Source organism: Macrosteles quadrilineatus, unplaced genomic scaffold (assembly GCF_028750875.1).
Source record: "Macrosteles quadrilineatus isolate MER2022 unplaced genomic scaffold, UCM_ALF_1.0 Scaffold_9__3_contigs__length_116548681, whole genome shotgun sequence".
Classification (NCBI taxonomy): domain Eukaryota; kingdom Metazoa; phylum Arthropoda; class Insecta; order Hemiptera; family Cicadellidae; genus Macrosteles; species Macrosteles quadrilineatus.
In genome coordinates, this window is record NW_026542602.1 from 73,487,396 (window position 1) to 73,509,262 (window position 21,867).

General features: G+C 30.2%; 1 protein-coding gene across 4 annotated transcripts in view; it reads right to left on the reverse strand.

Annotated features, from left to right (window-relative positions):
* Positions 1-21,867, reverse strand: part of LOC129004136 (calcitonin gene-related peptide type 1 receptor) — a 235,507-nt gene that overhangs the window by 20,651 nt on the left and 192,989 nt on the right. The gene's annotated exons all lie outside the window — the stretch shown is intronic.

A 21,867-nucleotide genomic window follows, 5' to 3' on the forward strand; every position in this document is an offset into this window, starting at 1 on the left:
AAATAAACGTAGATTTAAACGTTTTTAATAAAAATGCGTTTATACTCGAGTTAGTGTTAACGGACACACGCACACCCAGACAGACACCATCACTCAGATTTATAAAAATTTAAAACTAAAACCAATTGCAAGATCAACCAGCCAATAGAATCAAATATAAAGCCACAATCTGGTCAGATATTGGGGTTGATTGGTCTCGTCCTTTTATCCTTATCTCTTTCTTTAAGACCAAGGATAATAGAAAATCCGGACAATATGGTGCTTCGAGTCAAAGAGCTGGGTTTCTTTCAGACAATTTTATTAAATTGTTAGTTTCATTGCAATAGAATGCAGTTAATTCAGTATTTAACTCAAAACATATATATAAATACCATAAAGTCTGTACCCAGCAAAATATATTGCACTAAATAAATTATTGAGATGTAAGAAAACTGGTTTCTTCATAATTCAATGTACTAACCACGTCAAATAGTCAACTAAACCATTTACCTTGGTAAATGCAAAAAGACTTATACTGTACAAACTGTTGACATTTTAATGTGAATATTATATCAAGTTATGTATGTTAGCTGATAGATAATGTTAGCAATGTTTTGAAAATTCAAATATTACGTTGTTCGTTGAAAAATGTCTTACAAAATAACAGCGTGTATACATTTTGTTACTTTTTCTTACTCTAATATTCAATTCGAATCAATATTTTACCTTTTTACCTGTAATAAATGAAAAAGTAACATAGGTTTGAAAAAAAGAACACTTAGAAATTAACTATTACTAAAACAGACACCACTTATAAAGCAGTCCTGTTTCGCTCTTACAAGAAGGATAATTCTGTTATCTGTCTTGCTTAAAGGATACGTTCTGGTTGGATAACAACGGAGTTACGGAGAAGCGTAGTGAAAGAAAAGTAAACAAAATAGTGTTATCTTTGAAAACATTAAATTTATTTCAATTTAATTCTAACTGCATCATGGAAACGTTCAACATAATCTTGTGATTTCACTCATAAATAGTTTATACGAACGATCACTTAAGAACATTATCATTAGTAACATACATTTGCAGTAGCTAACAAATGTATAAGCTATAAAACCATAAAAATAATCCACACCGTCCGTACAATTTTTAGTATAGGCCTAATACTGTACTCAATGCATAGTTACACAAACAATCAAGCCAATTTCATTTTATAATTAATGTAATCTCCAACTGAACATTGTATTTGACGTAATATTATATATACAAATATTTAGTTTTTGTTTGCCGAGTTCGTTTAGCTCTTCTACCGGACCGATTTTCATGATTGTGGTCTCAAATTGAAGGTATACACGCACAAATTTCACACCAAGCATCGGCATGTATTTATATATTGTATTACTTGACCAAAATACATATTTGATTTCAAATTCTTACTTCAATTAAAGACTATTTCACCAGTTATAATGATAAAATCCTATATATTTTGGTCTATGAACCTTCAGTGAAATCTTATTCAAATCGGACGAGTTTCAAGCAAACGCAACGTGAAAAAAAAACTTTTACGAGGCTTTTATATGATTAAAGTTCAATGCTCCAGTATTGCTTATGTTTTTAAATGTTTTGGCTCAAAATAATCAGTAAATCATAGGCTTTAATTTGAGCTATTGGTAGTTTTAATCAATTAAGTTCAAGATACTGTACTACTCAATCACAAATTATATTGATTATTTCTCGGATAGGATGTTTATTTCAATGCTGCGGATCAGCATGGGGTAAATGTTATTTGTATTGTTTCTTAAACATTCTATTGTATGTAAGTATATGTTCTGGTAACCATTATTCTTTGTAGAACACTTTAGCGTTGACATGGATGAGAGACAAAAAGAAAGAACCAAGATAAATGGCTCACATCACAAACACGTCTCGAAACACATGTGTCTTACACACAAGGAATACGGAATCTAATATAAGACATAGTGGTGGGGTTTGGGGTTTCTTCAAATACGAAAATAATTGTAAACCGAGTAGAATACAGAAATTTAATCGAAATATATCCATAAACAAGCCAACTAAAACTGTTTTCTTCTTCTCCATATCACGGGGATTTTAAATCTTAAAGGTCTTTGCGTTAATAATGTATCAGCATAATTTCAGTTCACTAAAAAACCGTGAACAAGTAAAAAATAGTTTTATAAAAAATTTCAGGTGTATGGGTTTTTTTTAGGTTTTGAAATGGTTTACTTTATATTTGAGTTTATTTTTAGTCTAGGAATGATACCTTATAAGTAATCAAACCTTACTCGAATTATCTGTTTACGGACAACACACATATATATCTATCTATATACACATACACATTAGAATGAATCATTTTTTTAACGTGTGGACACCAAAATGGAAAATTTAATCTGTTTTTAGGTCTTTCCGTGCCACCTGGTAATAGCTACTTCCCTATAGAGAAATTCGCAAAAAAGGTAACATTCTTCAATAAATGAAAATATACATTAAATTTGGTACTTTTTATGAGTAGTTTTAAATCTTTACAATACTACACAGTACCTAACACTTTTATTTTAATAAAAAGTGGTTTATTATTGCAGAAATATATTTTCAATACAAAAACTATACATGAAATAATACAAACGTTAAATTAATCGTGAGTTTTATAGTTCAATAGTTGACAATGGTGACCAACATTTAACTGCTACAAAAATAAATTTATAATTCGGTTAATTTCATACATTGCAAACGACAATTAATAGCTATTGAAAAATTAACTATTGTTATTCAATTTTATACTTAATTCTTTGTCAAGTGAAAAGTGGTAAAGAAAAAACCCAGGAAAATGATGTCCATGTAGCCAGTTCGTCGTTGGGGGTGTATGTTTGCCCAGCAAAGCCAATTTTGCGTTCAGTCATTTCCACCGAACATTTCCCCTTCCATACTAGGTTATATTACTCCCACACCCCTCTTTGTATCAAATTCCTTCTATTGTCAGAGCTTTCTTGCGCTTCTAGGTGTTCCAAGCTAGTACAATTTTCTTTAAATGAAACATTTCTGTGGGTACGAAATCCATATTTAGCTTCGTAAACTATCAGGAAACTACCAGTTATATTTTTAAAAATCACTGAAACTAGTAATTACACAATATTGTTAGATTACCATAATAGCATAATACCATAGACAAATGGAATTAAATAACAGTGTTACTTTGCATTGAGAATATTTAAGTAATTATTTTTAATTGCAAGACTATTTTTGTTCAAGTATACAAAGGAATTGACAATACAAATGGAGGCTTTGTAGATAAAGCAGCAGCAATCTGTTCTATGAGGGTAGTTAAAGATGACAATTGGCTCAAGACCCTTGAACTAATCTTTCTCTTCCCAGAAATTGATTTAACCGTAATCATTTTTAAAGGGGGGCAATCTATTTAAACAAAAATGTATATGTGGTTTCAGCTACACTTTTCATTGTATAAAATAGTGTTTCAATTGCTGTAACGGATAGTCATATCGATTTGACGTTTATCTAAAAGCATTTAAGTGTAGTTTCTACCACTGAACATAATTAAAAACTTAATTAACACATTTTATACTTTGACTAATATCATTGACGTTGTATCAATAGTCAAAGCTAATATGTATTTATTCAACAATATTACTTTATTCGTGATTTTATTAAATGTCAGATCTATATACGTGTCCAGTTGTATCACAAAATAAAGAGCAAGTGTTAATTAATCTAAACATAATAGCTGGTATGCCTAAGTTAATTTAATGATGTACTTTTCTTAGTATTTAAGAGAGTTAAAGTTTCATAAAGTAATCCAATACATTTACATGACATTAATTAAATACACTATTGTAAAGCGGATCTTTATGTAAAATGAATTTATTTCTACAGTCACCCGACAAAGTGGGCTTCCTTGCAAAGATTATGGTACAGAAAGCCTTACTTTGGCGCACAGTTTTTACTTCGGCACACACCAGTATTCCAACTAAACAACACAAAATAGTGTGCTTTTATTATGCACGACATCCGTGTACGCTTGAAAATAAGATGGCAACACTTAAATATATTACGACTACGATCAGATGGTGCAGCGTTTCCCACTTCGTTCAATGTTTGGATTTAACCTAACATAATAACGTGTTGTACAGTGTTTGAAAGACTAATTTTTATATGATTTATAGTAACTGTAGAAAAAATATATTGTGTAACACGAGTGCAAACTTCCTTTGCTGCACTCGAAAAATTTTCCACACGAGCCGTCTCTCGTGTGCAGCAAAGTGCTACTTCGCCCACTAGTTACACAAATAACTATAGTTATAAAGTTACCAAAATGATTGTTTTATTATGGAGTAGCTGTGTTTTGTTATATTTTAACATCAGGGAAGATCGAGAATAGCCTTAGGTAAAGTAATCAACAACAAAACAAAATTTTACAAATAATAAAAAAACCTTATCCTTTTTTATGATTATAAGTTTTAGAGTGTGCAAATAAAGATTTGCGAACTCAGTGACTAATAGGATGGGATATTAGAAGGTCCAAAATAAAAATTCGTATATTTGAGAGATAATTAAAACATGAATATTTATATAAAGTCTCAGCTACACCATTTACAGTTTGTTGAAGGACCAAATATAGTGGTTTGTATTCATTGATATATGTCAACAAATATTAATATCCGTTGTGATGAGTTGAAATAGGTCAACAGCAAACGTAATTTTTAATTAAGTTGAAGTTTGCAGACCTGCTCCTATTTTGTCCTGGGATAATAAAACAATTTATTAAAGTATTTTTACATCGGAGACATTATTATTCCTCTCTCTCAAAATCTCATCCCCTAAAATCACCCACCAATCTTCACATCGTTGTACGATGTATACGATTCCTTTCTTAGGCAAAAGTAGAAAAAAATTATTCAAGCTCATACACACTATTAAAGAAGTTTTTTTGAATATTTCACAACTAATTACTAATAAAAGAACATAAATATACACATTTAGTTTAATTTGGTTGAGGTCTAAAATCCGAGTAAGAAAATTATGGTTATGTGAACTGATTAATTTTATTTGAAAAATCTACTTGAAAGTCTGCAGTAGGAAGAGTTTAGTTTGATATAAATCAAGTAGTGGGTCATTAATCATTTTCATTGGTTTGGGATTAAACAAATGGAATAGTCATGCAACGCGAAAACGAGAAAAACATTTTATTTGAAATATTTATGCCCTTTTTATTTATTTTTGCCTTTCTTTATTAAATACTTACGCCCTTAATAAAAAAACTCTTAGAGAGCATAAATCCTTTGACATTGTTGTTACCAAGAATTTAATTCAAAACTATGTTAAATATCTGATTGCCTGACTTGTATTTTATATTGATAAAAATTGTAGTCACAAAAGAAGAGAAAATTCAATAAGGGTTAGTAGTTTAATAATGCTATAAGTTGGTTTGGGTTTGATACCATTTTCCAAAGAAAAAAACAATTTTAGCAAACAAGCAATTGAGATCTGATATCATAATTTATCTGTCATCTTCTACAAAATATATTCGTGAGTTTTCATGATATTTTTTGTTTTAAATTATGACCAACTGAAATATATTTGAATTAATATTTAGAATTCCAAGCCTATACAAATCTGAGATAATTTTGAAAAGGTGTCTTTTAAAATAGTAAAATATAATTAAAACTGATCAGATACAATAATAGTGGCTTTTCTTGAATCCTTTTAATATTATTTATTTAAAAGTCCCACACAATTACCAATTTGTAAGATAGAAACTGATGTACGTAAATGATGATTAAAATGAAGTCTAATATAACATTAGCGACACGCTTAAGCTGGTTTAGGTTTAATGCTATTTCGCAGAAAAAAAAAACGATTTTATCAAACAAGCAATTGAAATCTGATACCATGATTTATCTGTCATCTTCTACAAAACAAGTCTTTAGTTTTTTAGCGAATTTCCCATATAGGGAATAAGCTATTACCGTAGGTCTCATGGTAAGACCTAGACCCGGGACCGATTTACTTTTTCATTTTGAGGTCCCCAGAGGCCAAAAACACCATCCGTTCAAATTCATATATATATATATATATATATTTATATATATTTATATATGTGTCCGTTAGCGCGATAACTCGAGCAAAATTGATCCGATTTTGATGAAATTTGGTACAAACGTGTAAACCTACATTTATTCGAACGAGTTCGCGAACCAGCGTAATCGGACCATGGGATCAGGGGTTTATGGGGGGTTTTATGGGGTAAAAATGGGTTTTTCTCATTTTTGACCCTAAAAACATTAAATTTCTAAATTTCTCTCTAGACCATTTTGAAGAGCTTAAAAAAACAAATAATTTAGTATATTGAAGTGTTTTTGAATGTTCATTGACTACGGAGAAAATTAAAAAATTGTAAATTTAAAATTCCCATGTTATTTTTATGGAGAAAAAATAAACTGTTCTAGTTTGCTTGTTTATGGATATATTTTAATCAAATTTGGCAATTTGGTTTATTTCATACTAAGCTATCAATATTTCAATTGAAAAAACACACCTCAACATCTTTCCCGTAGCAGCAAACCTAACTACTCACTAAAATTAATGTTATTTAAATAGGAAATAAATCTGAAAATTTATAGGGAATATTTTAATAGAAATCAAGCCGGGTAGATGGAAATTCGCTTAGTATGCAGGTTTGCTGCGACGGGGGTATTATTACAATACATCATTGCATTCTAGTCATTTATGAAAAACAGCATAATGACTAAATATTTACTCCCGTAACCAAAAACATTCGGTTTCCAAATTTCACAGTCAATTTAAGTTCGTGGAGAGAATAAAACATGGAGCTGGACAAAGGAGGGAATATTTTAAAACTGGTGTCACCCAAACAATACTTCATTGTTTATTGTTTCACAGTATTGTTGTTATGTCAAAAAGGTTGTTCTGGTTTGAGTATGATTAACATTTAGAAATAATGACTAGCTGACAGCTTAAATAAATATTTGAACTGATATGCCAACAAAACGTAGGAACACATTTATGTGATAAAGATACATTTAAACTGATCTGTGTACACTATTGTAACTCGTGTGAAACTTTTATCAGCTAAAAGTTAAGCGAAAATGAATGCATGGTACATATATAAAGAAAAAATACAAAATACCAGTCACTTTGATTGAAATAATGTTGATATGTATCTTTAGGAAAATGCTCTAAGCTGCTTTGTGAAATTTAGGTGAAGACTTCTCATACATATATAACTTATGTTTTATTCTTAATGTCCATCATATTTAGTTTAAAGTACTCATTATAATTTATTTAAAACAAAAGAAATTGACTGAAGTGGTCCAAAATCTTATTTAAAAATAGCTGCGTTCAAAAATATGTTGTCGCCATAGGTTTTATAAATTTATATTTTAAAATGTTTTAAGGAATGTGTGCGTCAGTGGAAAAATATGAGGTAAAGTTATTGGATTCTCATTTAATTAGCCAAATAGCTAGAGGTAATAACTTATCTTCGACTGTCATTTGTTTGGGAACAATGCTTGGACTTGCTCATAAATCCTGTAACTTTGTAACAATTTCATAATTGTGAGCCAACCGTGTAATAGCATTAATATTGTAACCTGATAATATAACCTGAAAAAATTGGAGTACAAATTCCCAATTTAGGGATAGCAATATTGTATAACTCTAAATTGTATAATGGATGATTAAGCACCAGCCTACTGAAGTATAAAATTTGATTTTTAAAAATTTTAATTCTTAGTGATTAAGGATTACCTTAATATAAAAAATTTAAAATTATCTTACCTTATTTTATTTTGTGTGGATGCCCTGAAAATTAAGTAGGGCTATACATGATTTTTAGTTCGTTTTAAAAGTCATCAGTCATTAATTATTTACACTAGTTTAGTCAAAAATAATTTCAATCAGAGTATAAAAGAAAGGTATTGTACTAAATAAATTTACACATCACAAATTAATTTAAAGAATAAACAAATTCCTTTATATCACAAACAGTTTCTGTCAATATCAAGTTAAAAGGGTTTCGACTTAATTTTTTGTGCGTCGGATGGTTATGTTGTAAAATTTGCTTTAATACTTAAATTACTTCCAAATTTTTTTATTTCATACTAAAGAAAATATAGAACAACATTTTAGCGGTATCAATATTATTTCATTTTCCAATTGCTAATACTTTTGTCGAAAGAACATGTTACTTCCTTATAAGTATTTGTGAACGGTCCTGAAACGGTTCTACAACACACGAAGCTGTTCATTGTGCTATTCAATACTGGGGATGTCAAAAGGGTAGACTTCCGCATCTGTTGGCACAAAAAAACGAATGAAAATATCGATTATATTCGATTGTTTTATTCGATATATCGTTTGGTTAGTTAGGTTAGGTTAACCTTTCCCAACTAACCAAACAATATATCGAATAATCGATATATCAATCGATATTTTCATTCGGTTGTTTGGGCCAACAGATACGGAAGCCTACCTTGTAAAAATACTCGTACAGGATCTAGCATTTACCATAAAGACTTATAAACAAATAGAAACCATTAGGAAACGCAATTCTGTTCTAGTACATTTTAATGAACCTTCAGTGGGTTTAAACTCTAAATTTCTTCAAAAAGATGCAAAGAACTATATCAAGTAAGATGAACTCACAATGGGCAAAAAAGAAATGCCTCTGTCCACAACGTATAACCAATCGAAAGACATCTCCTGAGGCTTATATTGGGAAGATTGATTCATCTGTCTCAGGCTGGATGGATGGGTCAAGCACAAAGCTAGAAGGATGCCAAACAAATCCTTCTCAACGGAATTGACCTATGTTAGACGTGATCGACGTCTTCATTATCATTGTAGTTTTGGCTTGGGCTTCTTGAAAACGACCAAAAGAACCACTCCATTTTACTCTTAGTTTTCAAAATATTGTAATTGAGAAACTATTGATTCAAATTGTATTTGATTTTTTCAAATATTGTCATATCTAAATTGGATGCTGAGTAAAATCTGTTAGTTTTGTGAAGGTATAGTGAGGTCTTTTGAATTTTCGATTGTTTAAGATTTGCGTCCACAACTCCAACAGAGTTGCCAATGTCTGTGTTTTTCCCGTTTATTGTGTTAGTAAAAACTTTTCTCCAGAAACACTCATAAAACAAATTCTAAAATATCGGGAATAACCGAAGTGGGAGTCGCATTAATCTTTGTAAACTAGATGTACTATTGAACACGAACTACCTAAGATGAAAAAGAATATAATATTTGTTGGAAAAGTCCATAAATAATCGTTATTTAGATGTATTTAAATAAATAAACAAAACACGTTGATTTGTGGGTAGTCTGATTATGAAAAATATTGTTTAAGACTAATAACAACAGGTTTTGCCATTTTTCTCCATTTAAACAATGCTAATACTCTTTTTACGTTGTTTAGCATTGTTTAAATGGAGAAAAGTGGTCATACATTACGAAAACAACACGTTTCTCTGTTATTATTCATCCAACCTTAACAAATAAGGTATCATTGAAAACTACATAAAATTTACAAACTTTTTTGTCTCAAGCAATTTCTTTTGTAAAGTTAACGGTTATCGTGAAATTTGGCATCAAATATTTTAAATGGCCGCAATTTTGAAACGGTTAATGATTTTTTAGTATAATTTCTAAAGATAATAGGTTTTAATAAGATTAACATTTTTGAAAAATATCAAAGCTGTAACTCAAACAGTTTAGGAGTGATTAATATTTTTGTAAAAAAACACATAAATGCCGACAGTCGGTAAACTAGACACCACAGACCCATGTTCCTATGGTGAAATGTGTTTGTCTTGACCTAAGGAATAACGCTATATACAAGTTTCCAGAGAGTTACGGGACACCCTGTATATTGTATTGAAGATCGAACAATTATTGTTGTAAACATTTAGGTCAGTGAGCCGTTAATAAGAAGGGAGATGTTTGTATTTTTCACACATTAATATCTACGATATACTGTAAAATGTTAACAATTTTCCAAAAGTTCATTTGATATGGTTTTTGAAGAAATTAATTCAATTGACATTGTTGTATGTATATAGAAGTTTTCTGTATATTAATTAAATGGGTGGCTATAAGTGAATAAAATAAAGAAAAATAAATAAGCATAACATATTGTTGGGCTTAAACGGTTAGTCTTGCGAATATACATGCACATGATTGATTAACTTCATATTTTTAGATTGTGTCTCGGGGGCTAGCAGAACTTGTATTTCATGGATTAATGATTAACTGCATACATGTTTTACAGCTATATTAAGATAAAATAAACATAATATAACATTAAAAACACAAACTTTTACATAGTGCTAAAAAATGCCATAGTGATGATTGATACAATATACTTTTACTAGTTTTAATTAGGGTTAAAATTAATTCTAGCTTTAAATTTTGCTCTGGGCTCTTTAAAATATCGCAAGACTGCTTATGAGTAGTTCGTCTTGAATATTCAAAGTTTCAAAAATGAATACGACTACACAATGCTCGAAGCCACAACTTATAATATTACAATCATTAGCTACACATTTATACTGTGAAAATAATGTTAAGTTGATATTCAAACATTGATAAATTATGCTATGGTAATACTTAGTGCCGTAAAGGGTAAGCTTAAGAGCTGGAATATCCTCTTCAGTAACTAGCTATAATCAGATTATTTCCCCTCGTATTTCATTTATAATAATCTTTCACTAAAATTCGTAGCTTGTCAATATTTTTTATAAGATTTTAATAACTTCACTCTATCCATCGCAGTTAGCTGAATTTACGTAAAACCTGAAGAGTAACCGTCGATTTCGACGGGATTCACCTAGTTTAAATTATTTAGAGTTTGGATTAGCAATGTCCATTTTATTCCTGCTTTAACTGTTAGGAAGAGTAAATGGTGGGTACAGAACATTTCCTTTTAACATAAACCTGTTTAAATAACTTTAAATGGCAAATAAATATCTTACCGTTGTTATGATTTTAAAAAAATTAATGGAATACTTTATGTACAGAGTTTTTTTATATAGTATTAGTTATATACTTTATGTGGTCATGATTTAGTGTTACACTAGCCTAATTCTGTAAACATAGTAGTCTAAAAACTGCAATGACAACATAATATGAATCATTTTAGTGAATTTCTCTAAAGTAAAGTAGCTATAGCAAGAAATATTTCTAATATAATGCTTTTACATTAAATTATATTTTTCTTCTGATTAAAAACAAACTTAACTTGCTATTTTGACTTAATAACATAATTTAACAAATTCCTTTGTAGAAATCATTACATTTCTTATCTTGTAGCAAAAGAGTATAGAGGAGAGACAGCTCCCTCGAGACGAGCCGTTGACAAGATTGATGATTTTGTCTAACGAATACTCTAAAATTCAATACAAGTAAGCTTCGTTAGCTTGTTGTCATATTTTACAACATTTGAACACAATTATCTAAACATACCTTGAAGTTAGCCTTATGACCAATTACATAAAACTACATGCTATTAAACTATTATTGATTATAATCACTTAATAGTTAAATCTTACTTTATTACTTTTTAGATCTACTTCCGACCTTCCTTCAATTCCGAGGCATGTAATAAAGAACATGTCTTTGCAAATTGTAGTAATATTTCGTTACTACTGACACTGATGACATGAGATGGTAATAGAATCATAATGCACTACTATTACAATCGTTTAACTCAGCCAATAACTTTGACAAATGAGAAGAACGGTTGTGTAAGACCATGTGGCAAAGCTATTACCATTAGCATACCTTATGCAGTTAGTATCAGTAGTAACAAAATATTACTGCAATTTGCAAAGAAATTTCATAACACATTGTAAAATGAATGAATGAACAGTTAATAGAAAAATAGAATAAAGAAATGAAACATACTTATGAAAATACAGCTTAGGGCATTGTAAACTATGAACGAAGAGAGTAAGACAAATCGTCCATCTTCTACTGTTACACAGTTTTAATGGCAAACATTCTGCAAATGTTCTTTGAACGATGCAATAACTTTAACATCACAGGGTCATTTGTAGAAATATTACGACAGATCTTGCCATTCTGTCCTCTCAATATACATTATATTTATTGAGTAAATGACTAACTCAAAGTTTTTAATATGGTTGATGCAAACTAGTACGTCATTAGCAATAGTTACCATATTGTGTAAACTATACAGAAATTAGATAGAAGAATTGGTTTTTAGCTGATCATTAAAGGTTTTCTTTTGTTTGCCCATATGCAAGTTTGGTAGTTTTTTATAGTACAAGTAAAAAAACCATGACTTTTAGCATTTGGATTTATAGTGGCTTAAGATACAGTTGTCTTGGTCAGTGAGAAAACTGCACAACTCTTCCCAATCTTGCAATCATCGTTCACTATTAGAGTAAAATCCGCCTATCCAATCTTAAAAGTATTAAATAAAGTGTTATTTGTTCATTTTATATGAAATCCAAATATGTAGAGTTTTGCAAATTCTTATTACAAAATATTGTTTTGTGCTTTTGATATAATATCATCATTTTGATAAACTAACATAATTATAGGTCATGATATTTAGAGACTTAATAAGTTGTTATCGTTAAATGGAGAAAATGATTAGTTTTACCATGCATGTTGATCCAGCATTGTTTTATAGTTTCAAAAGACCATTGTGACCGAGAAAGGCCTAAATAGAACCACAATGTACTGGAAAAAACAAAATGCAAAGCAACTGTTTGTAAGTAATGAAAATTGACGTGGCGTGTTTAGTTCGTTCAGTGTGTGTGATTGATTGTAAATATTTCAAAAAGAGTTAACGTAACATCATCCCACTCAATGCGCAGTTTTATGTCCATAATGTGTTTACTGAACGGATTCGATTGTTTTAAATATCAAGTTGTTGCTTTGGCTACTCGAATATATTTAGAAGGAAATTTACCAACTTATAAACATTATTAAAGCTGAATAAACACGGTTTAAAATTATTTATGCTAGCTTAATATTTGATTAGCTTGATTAATTTACTTATTTACTACATTATTTTGTAGCTTTTAGTGATAAAAACTAAGTTTGTAAAAAATGTATACAGTCCAACCTCAGTATAACGAATCTGAAGGGACCGAACTAAATATTCGTTATATCAAGGATTTCGTTAAAACGAGGTTCGTTATATAGAGGTTATGTTTGCAGGAATTTCGCTAAGTCGAGGTTCAGAACCAGCGTCGGTCAATATAGGTCGGGATTAGACATCATTAAAACACAATTAAAGTAGCATAGGCTACAATACTTTACAGTACAGTGTTTACATTGTACAGTAGAACCTAAATTATCCGGCATAAAAAAGGGGAGGGATCTTGAATATTGCGCAATCATGAAAATGGCATTGACCTTGGTACAGGTAAAAAAACTGTAAGTTTAAAATCACAGCTTGTTCTAACCCTCCTAAAACCTAGCCAAACACTTTATTGCGTAGTAATAAACCATGTAAAGAACAAACAAAACAGTAGTAGAAAGTTTTGTAAGCTACTGCTCGTGATAGGCCGGTAGGCTACTTACAGTACAGTACTGATTTATCACAACAGAGGAATGTCAATAATAATCATTAACTATAGCATTGGTGTTGCTAGTTGAAACAAATCGTATTGAAAACAATAAATTATAAGATAAGTGATTATAAAAGTGTATAATCATGGCCAACTTAAAGATACCGGTAATAAAAACACTCGAAAAAGGGAATGTTAAAATAACGATGTTGCTATTCTTTCTCTTTGGTTTTGTTTTTATATTCTTTCTTAGGTTTCTCTTTATCCAAAAATTGTACAATTCACCATAGTTAATTATCGCCCAATCACAGCTTACTAAACATTACGTCGTCATCAGTCCTCAGTGAATGAAATCAGTTCTCAGTTGCAACATAGCGCGTATTGTATATTTTTAAAGGGAATTCGTTAGAAATGTTAGGTTTGGATGAAATACAAAAGAAAAATATGCAATCTGAAAATACTAACACTTTTTTATTGCCTTGCTTATGCACTTTCAACTTAACAGCCAGCTCGAATATTTTCAGTTTAGTTTGATTAGGGTTGCTTCACAAAATAAAAGAAAAAAAAACTCTAAATACACTATTTCTAGTTGTAATCTTAGGTGTTTTAACAATTGCAGTACTGTATTTAATTTTAGGGTTTTTAAGTAGGAATAAAAGTCATTGTGTAAGGATCTCAGGATCTAAAACTGATTATTATAAATATAAGACTTTTATTGTCTGATGTTATATTCGACACCTACATAATAATTAAAAACATTTTGATATTTTCATGAAAATGTAATACAACATCTTACAATCCAAATCAGCTGACTAAGATCAATTACAAGAGAAAGTAAATCCTTGGGACTTGAGAAGATGAATTGCAGACGATGGAGACGACAAGGATTTTAACGTGGGATTTTGAAAAAGGACATCAGCTGGGAATCCCCTCTAATGGTTACAAGTAGACGACAATGTGGATCTAAACTGAGGTGTATAGATGATACGTGGAACGAAGAAATGCTATTTCAGAAAATAGTACCGATGTTTTTCACCAATCTCGACAACAACAATCTTACGTTACCTGAGGAGCAACTGTCTATTAAACGTACGAAGTTTAGTTGATTTTGTAATAGCATAGTTTTAAATTACATCTTTTATTGATATTTTCCTAGGCTAAGTAGATAAACGCACAGACACTTATATAGATTGATGGAATAGCGTAGACACTATCAGGTGTCAACCGTCTTATTGCAAATAAGTCAAATTAAAATGGCTACCTAATGAAATCAACGTTGTTTGAGTTAGTCAATGTGGTAACATGTTTCGCTACTCTAACGCAGGGAAAACATAAGTGAATTTTCTTTTGCACGCTGGATGAAATCCTCTAAGACGAAAACGAAAATAGCTGATTTTATCAAAATGTTTACAATTATTGACCAAAATATTTAGCGACAACTTCAAATAGTGTTTTCATCACTGTCATCTTTCAGTATGACAAGTCTAAGAGTATTAAGCAATCAACTCAAAATAATTTTTATATCGCAGAAAATTTCTTCTTCTATCTAAATATTTGTCCACATATGATTTAGTCTTGTGCAGCCTAACGCATCCGTTAGCACTGGACAGCACAATAGTAGAGAGAGATAGAGCATTTAATGTCAAAATACAACCTGTTGTCCAGACTTTGATATACGATGTGGTTGCGTGCATTGTTTACGGAACTAACTGTATATATGCTTAATTTGGAATATGTAATATGTAGGAAATAACAAATAAAAAAATAAAATGTTGAATATAATAATTTTATAAAGGAAAATTGCTGTAAAAACAATACAAAAGTTACATTTCAAATCGAACTACCATACAAGCTCTATTTTGGACGCATAACATAGCTTATATAGATATATTTTAATTCGTTTTGTTACCACATTACAAATTTATTATCAAGTAATATGGCTTAAATTTTATTAGTCAGCAAAGTCATGAAGACATGATATATTAGGACCAAAGTTATTTATCTTCTTCCTCATTACTTTGTCCCAAGCTTACCATTAACATAGCCGATTTATAACATTTGTTCAGTAATTTACTTTTATGTATAAATATTTAAAAAAATTGGACGAAAATGAGTTTTATAGCCAAACAAATTATTAGTAAGCTTAAAACACTAAAATGGCCTCAATATAACTTATAAATGGATTTTAAAATTTCATCACTAACCAGAATAGAACACCAAAGTTCAAACAATCAAACTATTACGTTAGGTTTTGTACTTTTGAATACACCTGAGAATAATTTGAATGTCCTGTAATTAAAGTTGATAAACTATTCAGTAGAAGTTTGTACATAGTTTAGTAGCGATACACAACCAAGTTACAAGTTTCTCATGGCTGAGGCATCAGTAGGTAAAGTGTTTTTTACTCTCATTACGAACTCATTGACAACGTTTTGTTTAAACATTTTTGCCACCAAGACTGATTGTAAGAACAATGTAATGCCCCTAAACTAGTATATAAAGACGGATGACAAATAAAGATATGTATTATACTAAAGCTAAAGGGATACTAGGATTGTTTTCATAGCAGTGAAAGCCAGTTGAGCGAAGCAATCTGTTTCATAGTTTTTTTTTAATAAATGAAAAAATGTATAAAACAAAATACAAATGTCCCCACACTCTGCACTGCTAGCCTACTTCCTTCACCACTTACACCGTGGAACTGTTTCACTAAAAAAGTTAAAGACTTAAAAGCTAAAGGCTTTTAAGTCTTTAGTACTAGAGCATCTTTTCTATTGCAAATTTCTATCGGAAATATTTTTTCAGTAAATATACGTACAAAACTTAATGATGACTCACGGTTTAGTGAATTTCACAAAGGTGAGAGCAACTAGTAAGATCGATTCTGGGGAACGATAAAGAAACTACCCTGTCAATGTAAATTAAATTGAATCCGATCTTCGGACTTTGGCAAGGACTGACTCACCTGTCTCACACTAGATGGATGGGTCAAGCACAGAACTAAGCAAGTCAAACAAATCCTTTTCAACAGAAAGGACTTATTTTAGGCGTGATCGATGTCTTCACTATACCAGATTTACATAACGGATATCGTAGGCAAATCATTATCATATATGTTGTGTAGTAAAATGTATGAATATCTCGATTTGCATTTACATCCAACCAATGTGTTACAACATTTTTTCCCTTATTTCCTCAAGACATGTTAATAAAATAACACATATTTTACTAGAAAATCTATATAATTAATACGAAATTAATAATAAGTGTTCTAAAATGACGGAAACTCGTACTATATGTGGCTATACCATTTTGTATGGACTTTTACTACCTAAAAAATAAGACTATTTTAAACGTGGTTTGATATTTTACAACTATATTTTGCCACTCTTTAAATACACTAAAAAACTATGCTTTGAGGTAATTGTGGTTTCATTAAATATGACTTAAGACTGGAGACTTAACCACGGCCCAACTAAAGGTTTAGGTCTACCCAAGGTAATTAATTAGGGGTTTCGAAGCAACAGCGTTGGTTAACCTTAAAATTAAAGTACTTGTTTTAGAAAGAAAGATTTAAAAGTTATTAGTGCTAATGGGTATTTTCTATTTTTAGAAATAAAAATTAAATTAAATGGAAATGATTTGTGGTAAAAAATATGTGTAAATATTGAATAAGGATTATGATGATTGTTTATAACAAGTTACAGTATTTTAACAAAGAAACAATCTATAACAGTAAATAAATATTCAATGATTAAAATACTAAAATAGTCTTTATTATGTTTCAATGAGTATTTCCATAAAAGTAAATAAAAAATTCAAAATAACTATGCAGTCTTACAAAGTTATAGCTCAATAAATAAATAAATAAAAAACACTAAGATTTTATTGTTTATTTTAAAATTACAAAAAGCATTTCATATGACGACTTAATCAACTTGCTGTGGGATGCACTAAAGCAATACAAACAAACTTACATAGATGATGAAGATATGGTGTGAATGATTGAAAAGCAAATTAAAACATGCGTTTGAACTGGACAGGTAGTCAATAAAAGTACTTAATTTTAAAGAAACTTAATTTTTGCAGATGATGTAATAGTTAAACTATTAAACGCTATTAAAAACATCAGTAGTTTTCACCAGCTCATCAGCATATTCATGAATAGATGTGGCTATAGACTGTTATGTGTAATATTTTCGTCCTAACAATTATAAAATTAATGTTAATGTGTTAATTATAATACTCTAGAGATCAAAAATGCTTGTTTAATTTTTATGAACCAAATTTAATTGAATACCTTTTGTTGCAATTTTTTCCCTTTACAGTTTTGTTTGTGGTAGAATGTTTATTAAAGCCCTACTAATTACACCACTTATTTATACAGTAAAATAGTTTGATGCTCATTGGCATTGATCAAATAGTACTACACAACATATTGTTGAAATGTAAGAACACTAAATTGAGTCGACTTTCGTTTCAGTGTCGTATATTAGTATACAACATAGAATAGTTTTTTTTTAAAACACGCCCTTCTTGTTAGTATAACAATCATGTATCTCGAACCACAGAGTTCGTCGAAGTACAAAACTGAATTTATATTTTAAATATAATTACAATGATAATTCTTTTGTAGAAGTTATTAGAAAATGTTTTCTCCCGTTGAGGAAAGGAAGGGAAAGACCCTTGAGACAAACTGTCAACACAAGACAGATTATTGTGTATAACAACTACATTACAATTCAATACCAGTAGTCTTAGACTGCTTTCATAAATATATTAGTGTCAAATAATGTCAAACAGAAACATAATTTTGTTCCGAAATAGCATTCGAAGAATTGAAATACTTAGGTACTTCAGACAAAATAAAGGATAAAAAAATAGTTCTTAGACTGTAGTAGTAATGTTTAACTATCTCATCTTTATCATTAATTTTACAAATAATAATTTTTACTTTAAAAAACCCATTCGTACAATATGTTTCAGTTTTTTCATTACTATTTAGTTTGGTAGGTAGATAATATTCTATAAACCAAATAAGTCAACATGGGAAATTTCCCTCCGATTAACAAAAATTTTAAGACACAACATTTCCAGAAATGAATGCAGTTAATTTATTTGTAAAATATTAAAATTGTCTACATTACAAAATTATGGTCTAATAAACCTTTTAAAATGAAAATTGAGGGGATATTTAAATCGTTAAATATAATATATAATTTTACGGTAGTCTTGAAAGTCAAGTAGGTACTCTAGTATGTAATATAGTTATAACGTTTTGAGGTTTAATATATTGACAAGGCAGGAGCTCCTGATTTGGTCATAATGGCGAACTTAAATGTTTCATACCGACTACCGTCTGTAGAAATAATGGATTTTATTGTAGAAAGAAGCGGTATTATTGACTCATCGATATTACGGAATTATCTGAATTATCGAAATTATCTGATCACCAGTGAAACTGACAGCTGGTTGGAAAGAGAACCAAATTGTCTACATATGTTTTACAACTAAACGATATAAAATATGTAATCTCAAATAATATGTATTTCAGATAACAATTCATGCAAATACAGTCTTCAGTAAACATTGTTGATAGTTAAGTGTATATTTTCCGGTTATTTTTAAACACAGTAGTTTTATCCAATTTAGCTAATCTGTGTCCACTACGAAGAGTTGGCTAGAGAGTTATTGCGTCGTTCTGTGTGTTTAGCCTGAAGTTCCAAGGTGAAATAAAACCCCTGGGCTCCAATTTCTTTTTATTTGTTTCGCTACTTCTTACCCTGGCACTTGGGTGTACAACTAGATTTTACACAAGAGTTGGGTAATTACATCAAAGTTAAACCTTATTACTGAACATAGTTTAAATACGCATTACTTTGAATTCTATAGGTTTGTTTCGAAACCAAGACGATTGCTTGTTTCTGATGATTTTATCTCTTTTTTTTCTCTTTTCAAATTTAGGCAATTTAAAAGAGGAACAAAATTTGCTGCAAACTTTTAAATAGAAATATATGTTTTAATATTTTTCAGTTTTTTACGATTTGTTGTGAGGTGGATACAAAAAAATGCTAATTGAAAGCTTCTGTGACTCTTCATACCTATAGTATTAGTAGTAACAAGGTATTTATAAAAAAAGTTTCTTAACGATGGGTTGAAAATCAATCTATATTACCCGAAAAGCAATCGATCATTACTCATTTGTGTCTTCCATAGGACATACAAAACGAAACTATCCTATAAAATATAAATTTAAAGCATCGTAACCATTAAAAGAAGTAAGGTAAAAATGGTCCATGCTTCACTGTTAGACTGTTTTAACGACAACCGTGCTGCAAATGCTCTTTGAACGATGCAATAACTTTGTCATCCTTGAGTCATTTGTAGAACCATTTGGACGGATCACAGATGCGGCAATTTCGCTCTAACGATGAATATATAGTTTTAATACATTTCTTAAACTTGTAGAAGGTTATTTCAAACCATTGCGTTGTAAGCATTGAACGGTGTATCATACGTAAATTAAACTTTTGTCTAGTAGTAAAGATTTCGACTCAAAAATAAGCTGAACAGAACAATTAATTAGAAAATAAAACACAAACGAACTGTCCCGTAAATAATGGAAATTAACGTTGCGTGTTTAGTTCGTTCAGCGAGTGTGACTGATTGTAAATATTTGAAAAGGTTCCCATTCAAAACGCAGTTACATGCCAATTTGTGTGGAACAGATTCGACCGATGAAAAACCAGTTAGTGCTTTAACAACTCAAATGTTTTTCGAACGAAGCGTATTTTAACATTACCATCAACTATAGGCAAGTTATTATGTCGAGTCTTGAGTGTTCAAAGGCATAGTAATTTTCCGTGTACTCGTAATTTTGAACATAATCAATTATATTGTATATGAGATTTATATGTTTTACATCTTTCAGGCTCAGTTTCTGTAGGCTGTGTGTATATAAGGAACTGGTTCGGTATATCAGAGGGGGATTACATGAAAACTCAAATGTACTTGTTTGAAAAAGTACTACCTCTGTTATATTGACCGTATGGTACTTGTTAAAGGAAATTTAATTCAAATCCCTCTATTTTATTTGAGTATTGACGGCTAGTTTTATTTGATAAGGTTTAGTAGGCCTACTACAAAAAACATAAATCTCTGTTAACAAATATCATTCGGTATCGATAAACAAGACCTGTTTATCGTTTGCATAAAGGGTTTAAGGCTTGTGAGCAGACCAATATCATTGTAATTAATATTTTTCTTGTGTATTCTGTACGGTAAAAGTTTTTATTTAAAGAATGATTACATCAATTTTTTTATCGTAACATTATTACAATCATAACTTCTTAAGTAGACAAATCAAAAAGTTGAAAACAAGTAGTACACTTCAGTTGTAGCAGCTCTAAAAAAATAAGAGAGAAAGTAAATCCTTGGTTCTTGTGAAGATGAATTGCACACGATGGAGATGACAAGTGAAAATAACGGGGGATTTCGGGAAAGAGGACATCAACTGGGAATCCCCTCTCAGGGTTATAAGACGACAATGTGAAGGGTATATAGAAAATGTGAGGCTGAAATACAAAATACCCGAGGTGATGTTTCCCAGAATTGTCTATACTCCGCTGATCGTCATAGGCATTGCGGAATATATGTAGTTTATTGGAACATGGAAATAATTTTTTAAATTCAATTTGCCGCTTATTTTCACTTAACTATTAATTTACAATAGCAAATCATGGACATTGGATACAAGGATTTAGACCCAACGTGTAGATAGATAATCGCAACCTACACCACACGAACTTATTACATAATAAATAAATAAAAATGCTTTACAGTACTGTATATATTAAGAAAATACTTAAAAAATAAGATTGAGGACTGGATAGTTAATTTTAAAATGATTAAAAACAAACCAGTTAGAGTTAACTGCATACCATACGACTATTTTTGGCTCAAAACAAAATTATTTACTTTTGAAAATTCCAAAATATAGTATGTTGATATAGAACTTTTAAAATCTAGAACCAAAATGGCAGTAGCTTATTAAAGTTAGTTGTTCTATAAAGTATAAATAGAGCAAAACATCGACAAATATTTAAATTAGTCGACGCGTTCAAAATGTGTGGATAGGTATCGGGTGGAAAAAGAAGTGCAAACAATATTCGACAAATTGCATCCGAAATGTTGTGGTCACAAATTAAGTTCAATCGAACACAAACAATTATTTTGACAAAATTATAGCGCAGTTTACCAATTGTAATTCCGTTATTATATTCGGTTGCGTAAA